This window comes from Balaenoptera physalus (assembly GCF_965194825.1).
Source record: "Balaenoptera physalus genome assembly, chromosome: 19".
Classification (NCBI taxonomy): Eukaryota; Metazoa; Chordata; class Mammalia; order Artiodactyla; family Balaenopteridae; genus Balaenoptera; species Balaenoptera physalus.
Genome location: NC_138900.1, coordinates 35,693,749 through 35,711,546, shown reverse-complemented (window position 1 = coordinate 35,711,546; position 17,798 = coordinate 35,693,749). Strand labels below are relative to the sequence as shown.

Sequence of the window (17,798 nt, the reverse complement as noted above, 5' to 3'; positions counted from 1 at the left end):
GCAGAAGCCTAGGTTTGGCAGCAAGACTGCCACAGACCTCATGGTGGATACAGAAAAAGTGAGGTCATAGTCTTTGTACTGAAAATGCTGACCTAGAAGTCTCAGTGACAGACTGACATCAAAAAATAGTAGATGGAGTGAAGAAGAGGCTGGTCAGATGCTAAGCTCACCCTGAGTAACCAGGGAATTTCAAAGAATTTTTCCCACAATCCATTTTTAAGTTCACATGTTAGGGTTTGGTTATCCTTTTGATACTTTACTTTTGCAATAGTATAATGCCTGGACTAGTGATTCCAGCAACTAGAATTAAATATCTTCCAAAAAACATCCTTTTGCTTTCCCATAATCTGTCCTGAATTCTGTTTCAAGATCTGCCCGCAAGAGTTGGGAAGATCTAGCGACTGTCTCCTCGGTCAACAGGCAGGCAGCTGCATTACGTTCATAGATGCAGCTTCTATTTTGTGCACAGGACTGTGGCCAATCCAGAGGTGAACCACGAGTCCTGGTCCTCCAGGTGATCACAGCTGTTAGAGAGATTTGGATATGTAACCCCAATATAAGGCAGACATGTGATAACAGAATTTCAAATCAAGTAGAGGCAGAATCCAAGTGAGGAAATGAGTCATTCCCACGGGATCAACTGAGGACAGCCTTCACGGTGTAGTGCACTTGGACCAGGGCTTGGAAGAGGTACTAGAAGATGAAAAAGGAAGGCATCCCTCAAGGTGGCGATAGAATGAGCAAATACAGAGATAAAAGCAACGACCATGAACCATCTAGTGAGAAATGGATGTGAGTGAGAAGAGACAGTTGTGTGACAGCTTACTGCCCCTCCTCCATCACTTGCCATTACTGTTCCTTTTCTTAGAGCAACAGGCAGTAACACACACACACTCACACACACACACACACACACACACACACACACACACATACACTTTCATTGTAGCTCTGAGCAGACTAGCTGATCACCAAGTAGAATGGTAAAATGTAAGAACCAAGAAACTTGGTTCTAGTTTTACCCCTGCTATGAAGGAGCTGGGTGAACTTTGGAAAGACACCTTCACCTCTGAGCCAGGAAACTGAACATATGGATAAGATCTCTTCCAGCTCAGAATGTTCTGATTTTTGAGAGATGGAGACAACAATAGAACAATGTTTGTTTTCCAATGGAATGAGGATAAGAAAAGGTAAGTCTCTTGGATACTGCCTAGAAAAACATGAAAGAAACAAGTACAGGAAAAAAATTAAAAAAAAAAAATCAAAGGAGAGATTTGGCTGGAGCCAGATTATATCCTAGGAGAAGGCATGACAATTTCTTGAGGCACTGCAATATAGTTGAAGAAACTTTTAGACATACTTGTTTCTAATTCTATCTCTGACATTTAGCAGCTGAATATTTCTTAGGTGATTTAACTTTGCTGAGACACAGTTTCTTCATCCATAAAGTAGGAATGCTTATCATACCCAGTCTTTTCAATTAATAAGTATTAAGCATCTATCAAATAATCAGGGTTGGGCATAAAATAGGCATTGGAGGCAAAGTATTTTTTATAAATAATTATTTAGTAATACAGATATGGTGTCAGATCTCACAGAGCCTACAGTCGAATGGCCTTTAAAGACAGGTGGACATGCAAGTGATTTGAGTGTTGGGACAGGGAAGTATTTCAATAGGGAACTCATGAGCAGTTATGGAAAAATAGGAAGGATCTACCCCAGCCTGAGGTCAAGGAAGGCTTCCTGAGGCGAGTGAGCCCTGAAGAATGGGGCATTGAGGGAAACAGCTGGGATGCAAAAAATGTTCCCAGTAGAGGAAATAGACTCGTTTAAGGAAAAAATATAGATTCTGTGTGTCAAGTGCCTAGCAGAGTGCCAAATAGATAAAAAGACTCAATAAACAATAGCTACCAAGGATGTTGTTACTTTCCTGATTTGGGGGGCAATTCACTTCACCTTGATGGCAGCCTTTTAGAGACAGTTTGTACCTGTGATACGCGTCAGCCTGCGTGGCTTGTCTATGGTATTAAGCAGAGGAGGAAGGCTTCCTGTATTTGTGCTGGTGCCCGTAGAACCAAGCAGAAGTTTGCCCGAGTCTGACAGAGATGAATGTGTGAGGCTCTGTCCTCCTGCTCTGCAGAAATGCGGGTGATCTCAGGTCTCCTTCGTCGTCACAGAGCTCACAGTGTTAGGAAAATGTTCTCCGTTTAACTGGAATACGTAAAAATTCAAATCTTGGCCTCATAAATGTGAGTAAACAGTTTAATGACTTGCTTTAACTAGAAAGTAATCAAATATAAATGCAGGTATGCTACTCAGTTGCATCTTTTTCCATGTGTGTGAATAAAAATAAAAATGCCCTAGGCGTGATATTGGCTAGATGAACTTGTCTTTGGGATTTTTGTTATAAAATACAAAGCCGTGGTGATTTTCCATGCTGTTCTCATCAGCTCTCATTTCCAACAAGGCAGAGGGAGCCCTTCATAGATTTTGCTGTCACAGGACCTGCCTTTGACTTTACCACTAACTAGAACCTTGTGGGAGTGATTTAACTTACGTAAGCCTGTTTCCTCATCTGTTAAAAAGGGATACTAATATCTACCTAATATTTTAAACACATAATTATTCAGTTGAACTCTCTAGTATAATCACAAGACTAGTTAGTACAGTGCCTGGCATACAGTAAAAGCTAAACAAGTGTTAGTTCCTCTTCCCTCACTAGGGGTTACCTTCCTGTTTCCATCTTCTTCTAGAAACACGAATTGGTTCAGCTAACCTTGATTATGGTCTGAAATGACATACGCAAATATATTTAAGAATTGTATGTTAGTACATATATATATTCATCTAAGGATATGTATATCAATATGCATATTGATACATATATTCATCTCAGAATATGCATATCAATATCTGTATGAGTACATATACATATTCTTAGATGCAAAATTGGATTATGTACATAGATCAAGGCTTCCATTTCTCAAACATAAATTGAAAACGATGGCCTGGGTGGTCTCCAAGGCTTCCAATAATTCCAAAATTCGCGGTTCAAATATCAGATGGCCTGAACTAGTTGTGTCATCGATAGTCTCAACAGGGAGAGAACCACCTTTTGCTTAGAAGTCATCTTGGAGGTAAAGGCATTCCAGAAACCACTTTTTTGGACCACATTGAGACCCATTTCTGCAGGATCAAATTTAGAAGTCGACAATATTCAATACTCTGAACTTTGTCTTTCACTTGGGGGTTCTGCACACTGTCAGCTCTCCACCCTCCTGGCAGTCCTAAGATGACATTTCTTATGTGCCACCATCTTCCAAAATCACAGTCTTCATAAAGGTCAGTGTTTATTGTCACTGGATGTCCACCTAATTTTTTCCTTCAGCTAAACTTTTCACCTGGACTATTGCTATATTCTCTTAACTGGCTTTTGGTCTTACCTTTCTCTAATTCATTCTATCATCCACTACCCATACAGCCTGTATTCTCTATTGCTCAAAATTTGTCCACAATGGCATACTTAGGAATAAATCTAATGAAAGGTGTCCAAGACCTCTACACTAAAAACTAAAATGCTGCTGAGAGGAAGTAAAGACTTAACTACATAGAGAAATAGATTATGTTCATAGATAACTTCATAGATTATTATTCATTGATAATTATTATTATAGAGAGCCTTCATAGGTAGTTCATAGATTTTTACATCTATTACTAAGATGACAAGTCTCTATTGATCTGTAAATTCAACACAACCTCAATCAAAATTCCAGTAGACCTCTTAAAAACAGAAATCGACATGGGATTTCCATGGCGGTCCAGTGGTTACGACTCCATGCTTCCAATGCAGGGGGCCCAGGTTTGATCCCTGGTCAGGGAATTAAGATCCCACATGCCATGGAGAGTGGCCAAAATAAATAAATAAAAAATTAAAAAAAAAAAAAAGAAATTGACAGACAAACTGATTCTAAAATTTATATGAAAATGCAAAGAACCTAGAACAACTAAAGACAGTTTGGAGGACTTTATCTGATTTCAAGAGTTACTCCAAATCTACTGTAATCAAGATAGTTTGATATTGACAAATATATAGACATAGAGATCAGTGAAACAGAACAGAGACTTCAGAGCTAGAACCACACATATATGACCAATTGATTTTCATCAAAGTTTCCAAAGCAATTCAATGGAAAAAGGAAAGTGTTCAACAAATCATGCTGGAGCCATTGAATATCTCTCTGGGGGAAAAAAATCGACCCTTATTTCATGCCATATATAAAAATTAACATAAGGCAGATCACAGACCTAAATGCAAAATGTAAAACTGTGAAGCTTCCAGGAGAAAAATCTTTGAGACCTTGGGGGTAGACATGAGTGTCTTAGAATACAAGAAACACAAACCATAAAAGAAAAAGTTAATAAAATGGACTTTATAACAGTTAAAAACTTTCACTCTTCAACAGATATTAAAAGAATAAAAAGACAAGCCACCAACTGGCAGAAAACATTTGCAACACATATCAAACAATGGACTTGTATCCAGAATATATCAAGAACTCATCCAACTCAATGATAAGAAGACAAACAAGCTATTTTTTAAAAAATGGGCAAAAAGTTCAAACAGATACTTCATAAAAGAAAATAGAAGACTGGCCAATGAGCACATGAAAAGATGCTCCGCATCATTAGTTACTAGGGCATTTCCAATTAAAACCACAATAAGAAAGCACTACACACCCATGAAGGTATATGTCTACCCAAAGACTTGCACGTGAACGTTCACAGAGATTTATTTGTAATAGGAACTGGAATCAATCCAAATGTCCAGGAACAGAGGTGAATGGATAAACAATAATACCCTGTGATAAACATAAACAAACTATTGATTCATGCAATATGGATGACTCTCAAAAACTCTAGTAGATGCAAACTCACCTATAGTGACAGAAAGCTGATCAGTGATTGCTGGGAGGCAGGGGTGGAAGGAGAGATGGATTAGGAAGGAGCATGAGAAAAGTTTAGGGATAATGGAAATATTCATTATCTTGATTGTGATGATGATTTCGTGGGTGTATTCATATGTAAACACTCAGCAAATTGTACATTTTAAATAGGTCAGTGGGTTGTACATCAATTTTATCTCAATAGAGTTGTAAAAAAATAACAAAAAACTGTCAGTGCACTCTTGTTACCTTTGGATTAAAATCTAGCTTGCAAGCAGGTAATCAAGGCAAGGTCGTCTGTGATTTCTTCTCAATATACCTTTCCAGTCTCAGTTCCCATTTAATTGTTCCACACACTCTATACTCTGGCTAAACTAGACTTCTAGCTTTTGTCTGCACACAGCTGCCCTTCTACCATGTTTTGTTTCTGCCTGAAATACACTTCCTCCTTTGTGTGCTTGTCCTGCTCCTATTTTGCCTTTGTGGCATGTGGCCAAGATTGCTCATTGCCTATCCCATATTCTTTCTCCCTTCTTCCTTATCAACGGAACTTCAACTTTGCTCAGTATATCCAGCTAAAAATGTGGCGACAACTGAAACCCTCAGACACTGTGGGTGGAGATTTAAAATGGTCCATCAACTTTCAGTTTTCTCACTTCTTTCCTCTGCATCCTTGGGCATGGCCAAATGACACAGTTTGGGCCAAAGAAATATGAGTTAGTAAAAATGGATGCTTTCATGGTACAGGTACCTCTTGTTTCCAGCTTCATCCCTCTCCCTGAATGAAATGTGACTGTGATGGCCTATAGGTGCGGCAGCCCTCCTGCAACCATGAACACAAAAGCTACATGCCAAGGAAAGTGGAGGAGAGAGGTCAGAGAAGCCTGCGTGGCTGGGGTACTTTTGAGTTGCAGTAGCACCCCCAGACTCTCGTGCATGAGGCAAGTAGCAGGCACTATCAGTTTGATTGCCTATGATTATCATCCAGACACCTTCTTGATACGCAACTCCATAAATCCATATCCTCTGTGTCTCTTTCACCTCCCACAGTCTGGACATGTTCTCTTTTGTGAGTATCAGCAGCACTTGACCTGGCCCGTCTCGTGATCTACCACCCATCCTGTCCTGTGCCTACTTAGGCACATGTTTTCCGTTGCCCACTAGGCTGTGGCTTCCTGAGGCCAGCATGCCCTGCTGCTCTTTGTGAGAGCTCTTGGGCCCCACGAAAGCTCCACCGGCTTCGGCTACGCTCAGAAGAGTATCAAAGACTGTACCATGTGGTGGTAAGAATGTGGGCTTGCAGTCAGCCTGCCAGCCTCAGCCTCTTACCAGCTTTGCAGCCAGTAGCAGCCACTCAGCTCTATCCCTCAGTTTCATCATGTGTTATATGGGTTAGATATTAATCCTTACCTCCGAGGGCTAGTGTATGGAAGGAATAATGGATGATGACTGTAAAATGTATATAGGATGGGCCTCCTCTCCTGTTCATCGTGCCCCAGTTGGGGAGGCTAGTTGGAGAATTCCTTAGCAGACTAGCATTTACATTTCTCAAGTACATATGAATTTCCCAGTCATTTCAGGACCAATGACCTGGCAATAATTTGAAGAACTCATCTTTGTGCATGAGACAAGGGTAATCCTTAAGCATTTTGTGCTCATGGTCTTCCCAGTTATGATTTTTTTCCCAAATTGTTGTCTCACTTGACAAATTTCCAAAGCTGAAACATAGTGCTCTTACCAGTTAGCTGCATAATTTTAGAAAATCTATATCATGTCCTGGTGCCTCAGTTTCTTCATCTGTAAAATGGGAATAAAAATAATTCTACCCACGCTGTCTCTCTGGCTTCAGGTCTCAGACTTCACTTTCTTTGACCGCCCCGCGCTTTCAGAGGCAGCATTTCTGTGACATGGTGTTTCGTGCTGTTAGGCTGTGAGCTCCCTGTAAGCTGGGCACTGGGGAGACATGCCTTTCCTGTCCCTCCAGTGCCCAGAAATTGCCTGGTCCATAGGGGATGCTTGGTAAATATTTATTGTATCACTAAATGAACCTTGTTGAATAATCTGATTTGAAAGGAGAGAGAAAAACTAGAATGAAATACACCTGGTTCAGTTACCACTCAATTATTTATTCATTCGATCAATATTTATTGAGCAACTACTGTATTCCAGGCACTGCTTAACCACTTGGTTTGTATTAGAAAATATGATTTCTGATCCACTCCGGCCTTAACCCTGCATATACCTTAAGGAAGTAAATCTGCGATTTTTCTAGAGCTGGGCAGGTAAAAGCAATGATTCAGTTTTATAGCATCATGAAGAAGCCTTTTCAACCAGGTTCGGCCCAAATTTGCTTACACATGTTCCCCACTCAACCAAACGTGTAAAGCATGTTCTCTGAGCTCTTCTATGTGATCCAACCCTATATATTATGTTACACTTATAAAATACCATGAAGCCCTTATGAATTAAAAGATAATTAGTGGTTCAACAGGCACAAGACATTAGGCTGAAAGTGTCAAAAATGTCATGAAAGACCATAAATCATGGTCTGCTTGCATTGATCCCTCATAGAGTTAGTTTTTAAATCATCTCTTTAACACCTTGTAAATGTACAAACAACTATAGACCCAAGGGAAACTTTAATATGTTTTTCGTACATATTTTAATTTCATCTCAAAGTGCTGGCTGCATAAAAATTAAGTCAGACTCACAAAAACTCATTGATTTCCTCGGGATAAAACCCATCTGTCCAAACTAATTTAGAGCCTTTTTGAAGCCATAAAGTTAGTCGTGCAACACTGAGGTCATTATGGGCATCCCGGGCTGGAGGAACTCTTGTGTAATTTTAAGAAGGCAATTTTGTTATATTTACTGTATTTAAATACGGTGCTACTTTTCAGGAACAAAAGGCTCACTGTGTCACTGTATTGAAAGTAAACCAGAAGCTGTGAAAAGCGAGATCTGTTCTTTTCCTTGTGATTAATGCACCTTTCTGCCAAAATTGAGACTTCTTAACTGAGCTCATTTAATACAAAGTAAACGAATTCTGCTCTTTGGATTTGATCCTCTGGCTAAACCCTATAGATAAGGCTCTAACAGTGAATAGCTTTTCATTCTAAACAAAGGATGTTTTGATAGAAAGGTCAACGCTAAGGTCCTTTATATTGTGATAACAGGAAAGGGAAATGACATATTAATGGCAACCCATGCCATGGTGGTCTGGGCTGGGGGGACACACAGGAGTAAAGACCATTCGGAAGTCAGAGAGGAGGTGATGGAGACAAACGGGCTCCCAGACTTCTTTTTCAAACATCCTAATTCTGAGGACATTTTCTTTTATTACACACCAAGCACGGTGGATTGAAGAGGATCGCAACACGACTTCTAGGAAACTGGAGCGTTGTGCTTGCCTTTTTCTCCATCCTGCCCTTTGGCACTAAGCCAGGCAGAATGTCACCTCCGAGACCAATGGTGGTAGCGGGTTTTTATGACAATGCAGGCTAAGTGTGCACTAAAGCAGTTGGATAGGATGAATAAACTGAAGTCCCTTCCGCATGGGGATGACAAGGAGTTCCTTGCAAGCTCGGAGGCCTTTTCTTTGTCCTAGTGAGGCCTCTTGGCCAGCTCGGAGGCACTCTGCCCACTGCCCAGCCCTTGCCCAGCAGGCCAGGAGGGCAGTTTAAGGCACCTGTTTATGTTTCGTTTCTTATTACTCGCTACTTTTCTTTTCTCCACTTCACTAGGAAGGTTTCATAATACTCTAACTCGGGACCTGGAAGCGTCTTGTACCTCATGGGGGAACACTGGTTTTATTTTAGCGAGAACATCTCCATTCCCTTAAAAAGTTCCTGCTGATTAGGGGGAAGAGCAGAATTGAAAGGGGTGACGTGAGTTCTTGGACAAATTGGATGGTTTACTTAAGTCACTTTTTCCATTCATTTCTTCCACAAATATTTATTAAGCAGCCATAAGTTCTAAGTGCTAAGCTAGGTGTGAGAGATACAGATATGAATAAGTCAGTCAGTCCCTGCTCACGGTGCCAGAGAGAGAGAGATAGTCATGTAAACAGAGAAATCAGGTTGCATTTGGGCTGAGGGCAAAGCTTTCAGCATCCCTGCCTGGGTTGGTGGCTTCCAGCCATGGCATTTCCCCTTCAGGACACTGGCCAACTGACCCACACTGACAAGGGAGGAGTCATTTTGCATTTTTCTTCCCAAGATTTGTGCAGAATGCTTTCTCTGTCTTATAGAAGAAAGGAAAGGAAAAACTAGAGTAGGTTAAATATTTCCAACAATTGGCTTAAAAAAAATCAAAATTCAGTGTTTCCTGGAAGGACTGGCTGGTTCCACAGCGCCCCCTTCTGGCGGGTTGCCCTGGAGCAACAACCAATAAAACGGAAGGCAGGCGCTACTCTTACTGGGTGTACATTATATGCATCGTTGAATCCTCTCTTCTGCTTCCTCTTCCTCTTTGGGGAAGCTTTGGTATCATCCTGTTTTACAGATGAGGTTCAGTGACTTAAACAAGGTCATACACCCCATATACACCAGGAGTCAGGAAACAGACCCAGGCCATCTGCTTCTCGGATATGCTTAGCTACTCTGTTTTTCTCCTTTTACAGTTTATTAGTCAGTCAGTTAACATGTGTGTGCTCCCTGTCATCACCATGTAGACACTGGGGATTAAGTCTTCCCCTTCTGCAGCATCTTGGGTGTTTTCACAGACTATAGGATGCTAGCGGAAACAGGAGCAAGCACAAGCTACAGGGATCTAGTTCAGCCAAGGACTCGTTGACGTAAAGCATGAAGCAATATAAACCAACAGGAACTCTTAAAACATAGCGGGGTTTGGTACAGATGGAGGAACAGAAAGATTTTATTTTGCCCCAAATATTCTGCTTGTCAAAGACAGTCACATTACCCCCACTTACGTGAACACCAGCATTTAGGTGCGCACGCTTCTAAACATGGCTCTCATCCTTTGCTGTTTCCCTATGGAAATGTTAAATATTATATCGAGTTAGAAAAGAGAATCCTTTATTTTCCTCTATTGTAGAAGGCAAGACAATAAAGTGTTTGCCTTTATCTCTATTGGTCTAATCTTACTAGACAATGCTAATAATAGACATTGCAGAAAAGAAGTTTGCTTGAATGTACAGGGAGAAGCTTCCTGATTCTCCTGCAAGGAGAGAAGAGGCTGCAGTGGGCACTCTGAAGCCCACCACATTCCTCCCCGCTCATCAACTCCTCCCTAAGCCTGGCAGCTTCGAAGGCCAGCCAAAGCCCTTCCCTCCCTGCATTATTAATCCCCAGGTTGTTATAAACAGCATCTTGCATTCAATGCAGTAAGTGCTTGAGGACTGTCTGTTCCTGTCAATGGTTCCTCTGCAGAGTTTCAAAGCCCAGCGGGGCCTCATGCCTTTTGAGGATGGCATGTGGGATGAGGCTCTGCCTAGTGTCAGACACACCTGGGATTGAACCCAGTGGACAGACAGACCTGGGACTGAACCCCAGTCAGACCACATGTTTCTGGTGTGGTTTGGGAGATGTTCTTTTCCTCTCTGATCCTTTCAGTTTCCTCTTCTGTACAATAGGAACAATGATACCTACTTCAGGGCATTGTTGGGAGGATTAAATGAGGTAATGTATGCAAAGTACCTCTTACAGGACAAGTAGTATGTGACCTATAAATAGCTTTAAAATTCTCATCTCTCACAGAGATGATGACTTCTTGAAAATACACCAGGAACCTTTTAAATCAAGTCTGGCAATAGTTGGAAGAAAACCCACAAATAGCAGCATCTTCAGTTGTAGAAGCTTTTTCTCTCTAATGTAGGAATTTGTGTAGGCTATTTAGGGCTGGTGTAGTGGCTTCTTTGGCCTCTCTTTGGAGATGAAAACTTTCTGGAAGTTTCTTCCACACTTCTACTTACAGCTCATTGGCCAGAACTTAACCAGATGGCCACACTTAGCTACAAGTAAAGCCAGGAAAATTGTGTTTTGAGGTAAGCGAAAAATCAAGTTTGGTTAATAAGGAAAAAGGAAAGAATGGTTATTTGTTAGGCAGCTAGCTATTTCTGCCTTAGTCCTCTTCCAAGGCCAAAGTCAACAGGGAAATTATGAGAAATTAAAATTTGAAAATATCAGAATCTTTTGATACTAAAATGCTATTTTAGGTTTGTTAAAATGGAATTAAACTAATACGAGTTATTTCAAACAGCTGACTCGAATTTGGATATTTGAATTTAGGGAAGAACAGAAAAACTGGAAACTTTTAATACATTCAGAGGTTATATACTTATAATACATATGCTTTTCTGTATGTGTATTTACCTCAATAAAAAGCTTTTAAAATTTGGAATAAATAAAAGTCTTTTCTGAAAAAGATAATAAAATTGGAAATGGCATTATTTAGATCTTGGCAAATTTTAGAGTGGTTATGTCATGCAAGAATTATTAAAATCAATATTAACAGTAAAGTAACAATTTATTTTTTGCATGCAACTCATACTATCTCCATTTTCCCAGACATAGATTGTTTTTTCTGTCCTTTTGGATCATATTTGTCATATATATAACAATTTATTTGTGGTCAGAAAACAAAAATGCAGATATTGATATTATTTCATTTTGCATATAATAATAGTAATAGCACATATTACTCTTAAGTAACGTGATAGTTTTCTCTGGGAAATGGTCTCTCCCTCTAGTTCCTTAAACTCCCAGATTTTAATATTATCCTAGGATATAATTTCAAAAGATTTTCTATTTTTAGTAATATCTTCCATTTTCTTCAAAGAGAATTTCCTGTTTTGGAGAAGAAAGAAAAACCTGGAGAATGAGATAAAATGTAAACAGTCAGATCAGATAAGTTTCATGTACATTATAGGTCTTTATTTTGTTTTATGAACAATTTCTGTGAAAGAAGCAGGCCCTGAAATACGACCTGGTTATGAGTTGTGGTTAGAAGCAGGTTGCTAGGAGACTTCTGATTGACTTTGGATGATGTCATGGCCACAGCCAGGACGCCCATAATACCTAGTTAATACATTGCATCTAACGGTTCTCCTAATTTTTAGGTATACATTTCATTTTGTAACTGCAATAAAACACCCCAAGCAACACATTTCTGGGTAATTACTGCACTTTTCAAGCCCCTTGGGATCAGAGTATGAATTAGGAAAACACTTCAACTCATAAAGAATTTCTCCTGTTGATAAATCTCTCTTGAGACCAGTGATTCGGGTAAATAAGATATAGGTTGGATCTGGAATTATTTGCGGTTCTTTTAGAGACACACTAGGATAAGAGGGAAAGGGGACAATTTTGAGGATGCTCCAAAACTTCCCCTGGGCCAAAGTAGTGCAGAAAAAAGAGTGTATATTTGAAAGCATGGAACTGACTCAGGTGTCCGTTTCATTCCTTTGTGGGGTAAAAGTCAAAGACTGAACCCATTAAAAAGTGGCTGCATTCTAAAATAAGGTGAATCAAAATTCCTTTGGTATTCACTAAGCCTTTCCAACCCAATCCAGAGAAAGTCAAACTCTGCATTACTATTTTTTTTTCTAAGAAATAAAATGTTCCTTCCTGTTAACTTTTTGGACTCACCAAGACAATCTCCTAAACTCTTGAGGTCTCAACTCTCATGATGGCTGTCACCCCCCTTACCCCCCATTCCTTTCCTTTCACTTATTTGTTTGACCTATCTATGTGTTAAGTTGTTCAGGAAGAAGCATTTAACATCTAAAGTCCATTTCACTTTCTTTTTCTTCAAAAAAAAAATCTTGAAACATCATTTGTTTTTTCTTCATTAGAAAGAGGAAATGGTGTTTTATCAAAGGTAAATAGTCTTGAACGCTGATGGGTTGGAGTTGTGTTCACCACTCAAAGACCGTGAAGTTTGATTAGGTACTAAACTTGGCACAGAGAATCCTTCATTCGTCCCGTCAGCCAAATCACACCACTGGTCTCAACTTTTAGAAAGTTAATTACTTCCATGTTGCTCATGAAGCCTGCGGGCAGCTGCTTTATTTGATCACTGCTTGAGCAAATAATAATCAACTCTTCATCAAATTCAGTCAAAAGTAACAGACTCAGAACCTACCAACTGCCGTTTGAAAACTGGATTTGAAGAAGAATGTCTTAAATAGCTGTGAGATGAAGTTTTACGGTTAGAAAATTAGAAGAACATTTTTTGTATTAGACACATATTTGTATCAATTAAATCCATAAGTCCCTGAACTCTGGTTGTTTTGGGAACTAACCTAAGGAGAAGAGTTCAAATAAAATTCACCTATATCCATAGATTTACCAACTAAAACTATTTCAACGTGTAGGTCACCATAACAGAGATTGTATAGACAACACATAATTTCCAAATTATAAGCACCTAACTTACAAAGGCACCAATGTACTCATTTCTGGCTACACTGTACATTCATAAATTGTTCACACCTGAAAGCAGAATCGCAACGACACTGTCCTGGGTCAATCCTGCCACCTGGTGACTGGGGCAAGGAACTGTCTTTTACATTGCCTTCCATTCTAGCTCCTTTTTATTACCCCTCCTCACCCTCCCAATCAGGAATATCGCACTCATGTTCTTGTGCTACTTTTCCTCTGCCTTTCCAACATCACAGCATCTTTTTTTGACACGTGCACACAACTTTCCGTCTTCTCACTCCATTTCTTCATCCCTGCTGCCTTCCAGTGTTTGCCTGCGATCAATCCACCCTCTTCCTTTTTCCATCACTCTTTCTATTTTTGAGTCAAACGGTGACTTTCCTTATGGCTTATATGACAAGAAGAGTGTATTCATTTATTCAACCAGTGTTCAGTATAGCAATGAACAAGATCGACACAGTCCTTTTACTCATGGAGCTTATGTTCTGCTGGGGGAAACCAACGAAAATTATATAAATATAATTGAATGTAATTCTAGGTGGTGACAAATGCTGTGAAGAAAAATAGGGCAGAGTAAGGGCATGGAGAAGGATGAGAAACCACAGTAAAATACCATTTCACACCCACCGGGTTGCTAAAAATGACCTACAACACGTGTGTGTCAGCTACGACGTGGAACAGTAATTCTTATCTACTGCCAATATGAATGTGAATGGGTGCAGCCACTTCAGTAAGCAGTTTGGAACAATTAACCAAAGGCGATCATGAACATGGCCCAGGATGCTGTCACTCCAATCCTAGAGAAACTCTTGTCATGACCAGAACATGTACAAATATATTCGTAGGATCATTGTTCATAATAACAAGATCTGAAAAAATCCAGATGCTCACCCAGAGCAGAATGAATAAATAAAAGTGTGGTATTGTCCTATAATAGAATATTACCTGTAGTGAAAATAAACTGAAGCCACACACACATCAATATGGGTGATTCTCAAAGATATTATATTGAATGAAAAAGCAAATATAAAATGATTCTACTTATGTAAAGGTCCAAAATAGGCAAGACCAAACAACGGAGTGTTTAAGAATACATGTACAGCTGTGATAATGAAAAAAACTATGAAGAAAAGCATGGGCATTAACATAAACTTCATAAGTATGGCTAAATCTAAAGAAGGGAAAAAATGGTTAGAGACCCACCAGGGCTTCCAAGGTGTAGTAATGTTTTATCTATCAGTTAGATTTGGGATGCACTGGATTCATTCCATTTGGTTAATAATTATTATTTAAAATACATATCCACAATGCATTGTGGATACACTCTTTCATACAAGTATGGTACATTTCATAGAAAAACATTTCTTGAAAAGTGACTAAAGAGTGCTGTGTAGCTAGGGATATGGGAAAAGGCTTCCTGAAGAGATGACGTTGAGCAGAGACCTGAATGATGTGGAGAGACGTGTCTAAAGAAGGCTTGAGGGGAACGTTTCCTAAAGAACGTGGAAAAGCAAATGTAAAGACCCTGAGGCAAGTGAGTTTGGTGGTTTCCAGAACCAGGGAGAAAGTCTGTAAGACTAGAGAGAGAGGGAGCAAGAGGGATTGTGAGATTTACACAAAAGAAAGGGGGCAAGTTGTGTGGAATCATAGGTTGAAGCTCAAGTGACACATCTGCCTAAAGAAAAGGAAGGTAATATTGGTAAGAGAAATTAGGATTATGAAGAAACTCTCATATAATATTCACAAAAAGTTTACATGCTATGCCTTGGCATTAGTGATAATATAAATGTGTTTGTGATAATATATATGTGAATATATATGTATAAAGTACACATGTATATGTGTACGTTCATGGAAAAACAGCAGTTCCACCACCAGCAAACAATAACAGACAAAGGCTTGTAGGAAAACTAAATAATCCTATGCACCTCCCCTCCCATTCCACTCACCGTTCTACTCATCAAAGATAGCAACTTATGCCTCTATCACTGGCGACTATGCTGTAACCACTCTTTCTTGGTCAATCAACTCTGGAAATTATCCCCTGTGAGTCTGTCATGGAAGACGCAAATTTAGCTCATGATCACACTTCATCCTTTCTTTTACCCAGGGTTTGAAAATTCTATCACTGCAATATTAAATAATATTCTTAAATTTCTATTTCTTGTTCCAGCTACTTCAGACAATTTCTCTCAAATCTCTGAGTTACAGTATTAGGATATTTTGTTAATCATAGTTAAGTCTTTCAAGATTTGGCTATGGCTTGACTCTCAATCCAGAAACATGATGTTCAGTAATATAACTATGTAAAAATTGTTTCCTGCAGAACAAGGAAAGAGATCTGAATTATATCTTCTTTTCTAGGGATTTAGTGTTGTGACTCTTTTGCCACGCAAAGGAGAGTGGTCTTAGCATCAAAGGCAAATGGACTTTTGCTGTTGTTGTTACCGTTATTATCAATGGCACAATGTCATGCCAAATTTGAAGTTCCACATACCTGCTTTCTCGTTGATTTAGTTGTGTTATTGTTGCTGCTGCTGCTGCTGTTGGTTTGTTTCTTTGTTATTTGAATATTGAGTTACTTTTATTTGGGGTAGTGGCCTTAAGAAGCATTTCCCCCACAATTCAATGTTAGATCTCATGTTTAAGTTCACACATTGAACCTGAGAGACCTTTTTAAACAAAATATTTCAGAATTGGAAAAGATATTTGCCATGCGAAGAGTCTAAGGCACAGAGAGGATTTTTTAGTAACTTGCCTAATGTCACACAACTAATAACTACTGTGTCTGTTTTGTACTCAGCAAAAGATCACTTGGTAAACATGGAATCTTAGCAAACAGAAGTAAAACTCCTTGAGGCCATTTTATTTGGATCATGATCTATTCACTCATTCTTTTTTCAAACATTTTTTAAGCACCTACTATTTTCTGGACACTGCCTAGACACTAGGCTTTACGACATGAATATAACACAGTTAATTGCCCTGCTGGGACTCAGTCTAGTGGAAAAGACAAATTAAAAAAAAAAAAATTGCCATGAACCATAGTAGAAAATAATATTTAAAAACTTTTCAAGGGCTTCCCTGGTGGCGCAGTGGTTGAGAATCTGCCTGCCGATGCAGGGGACACGGGTTCGAGCCCTGGTCTGGGAAGATCCCACATGCCACGGAACAACTAGGCCCGTGAGCCACAGCTACTGAGCCTGCGCGTCTGGAGCCTGTGCTCCGCAACAAGAGAGGCCGCGATAGTGAGAGGCCTGCGCACCGCGATGAAGAGTGGCCCCGCTTGCCACAACTGGAGAAAGCCCTCACACAGAAACGAAGACCCAACACAGCCAAGAATGAATAAATAAATAAATAATAATTAAAAAAAAAAATTTTTTTTTCAAATAAAATAAAACATTCAAACAATGTGTCACCCAAAAATTGGCTCTCCAATCCAGGCCTTAAATTTCTTATCTGAAAAATGTGGAATAAGCGATGTCTTAGGTTCCTTTCAGCTTGAACAAATGTAAGCAATATGTTCAGTATATGTTTAACTCTTCACTGTATCATAATTTGTCTTAGTTTCTTTCTATTACATGGGATCTACTCCATTCTTCTTCTTACTGACTTTCTTTTTGGAGCCTAATGACTTGATTTAAATCAAATAACTTCTAGGCCTTCTGCACAGCTAATATCCTGGGATTTATTTCCATGGAACACCTTACTCAGAATAGATGCATTTATGATAAACTTTCAGAATGTTCCCTAAACGTTTGGAAATATCATTTTACCACTTTGGTTGAGATGATAGTTTGGCTAGATATAAAATTCTTGCTTAAAAAATAATTTATCTCTGAACTTTGAAAATATTGCTCCCCTGTCTTCTCCTTTTCATGGTCAGTAACAAAAAGTTAGATGTCATCAAATTTGGGTTCTTTGCAGGTGATCTAGTTTTTTTTTTTTCTCTATGTATGTAAGCTTTTAGGGTCTTTTATTTATCCATGTTGATCTAAAATTTCACAGTGATGTTTTGAGTGCGAGTCTTTTTTCACTGGATGGGCCTGTGTTGAAGACACATCTCCCTCTTCAGCTCTGTGTAAATTTTTAGATGATTTTTTTCCCCCCACCTGGTTCCCTATAGCATTTCTGTCCTCTCTCAAATCCCTGTTTGTATGATGCTAAATTTAGTTGATTGAAATCCCATCTCTTTTTTTCTCTTTCTCTCTTGTTTTCTGTGTTATAATCTCTCAGCTATTGATGGCCTTCTTTCTAGTGTCTTTATTGTAATATTAACCTAGTTGTCATTTTATGAACTATTGAGAAATATAGGAAATAAACATGCACATTATGTTTTCTTGAGTTTGAAGTTAAGATCTTACAAAATACTTTTTGTATTCAATAATCTTAGATTTAGTCAAGCTGAAAAGGACCTATGACATTGCTTAATCCACATTTTTTCAGATGGGAA

At 39.1% G+C, this 17,798-nt stretch overlaps 1 long non-coding RNA gene across 1 annotated transcript in view; it reads left to right on the top strand.

The window, feature by feature from the left end:
• Positions 1-208: 208 nt before the first annotated feature.
• LOC309648989 overlaps positions 209-17,798 on the top strand; it is a 1,142,769-nt gene continuing 1,125,179 nt past the window's right edge. The window contains exon 1 of the long non-coding RNA XR_014256896.1: positions 209-16,528. This is a non-coding gene — a long non-coding RNA (uncharacterized lncRNA). The remainder of the gene's footprint in view (positions 16,529-17,798) is intronic.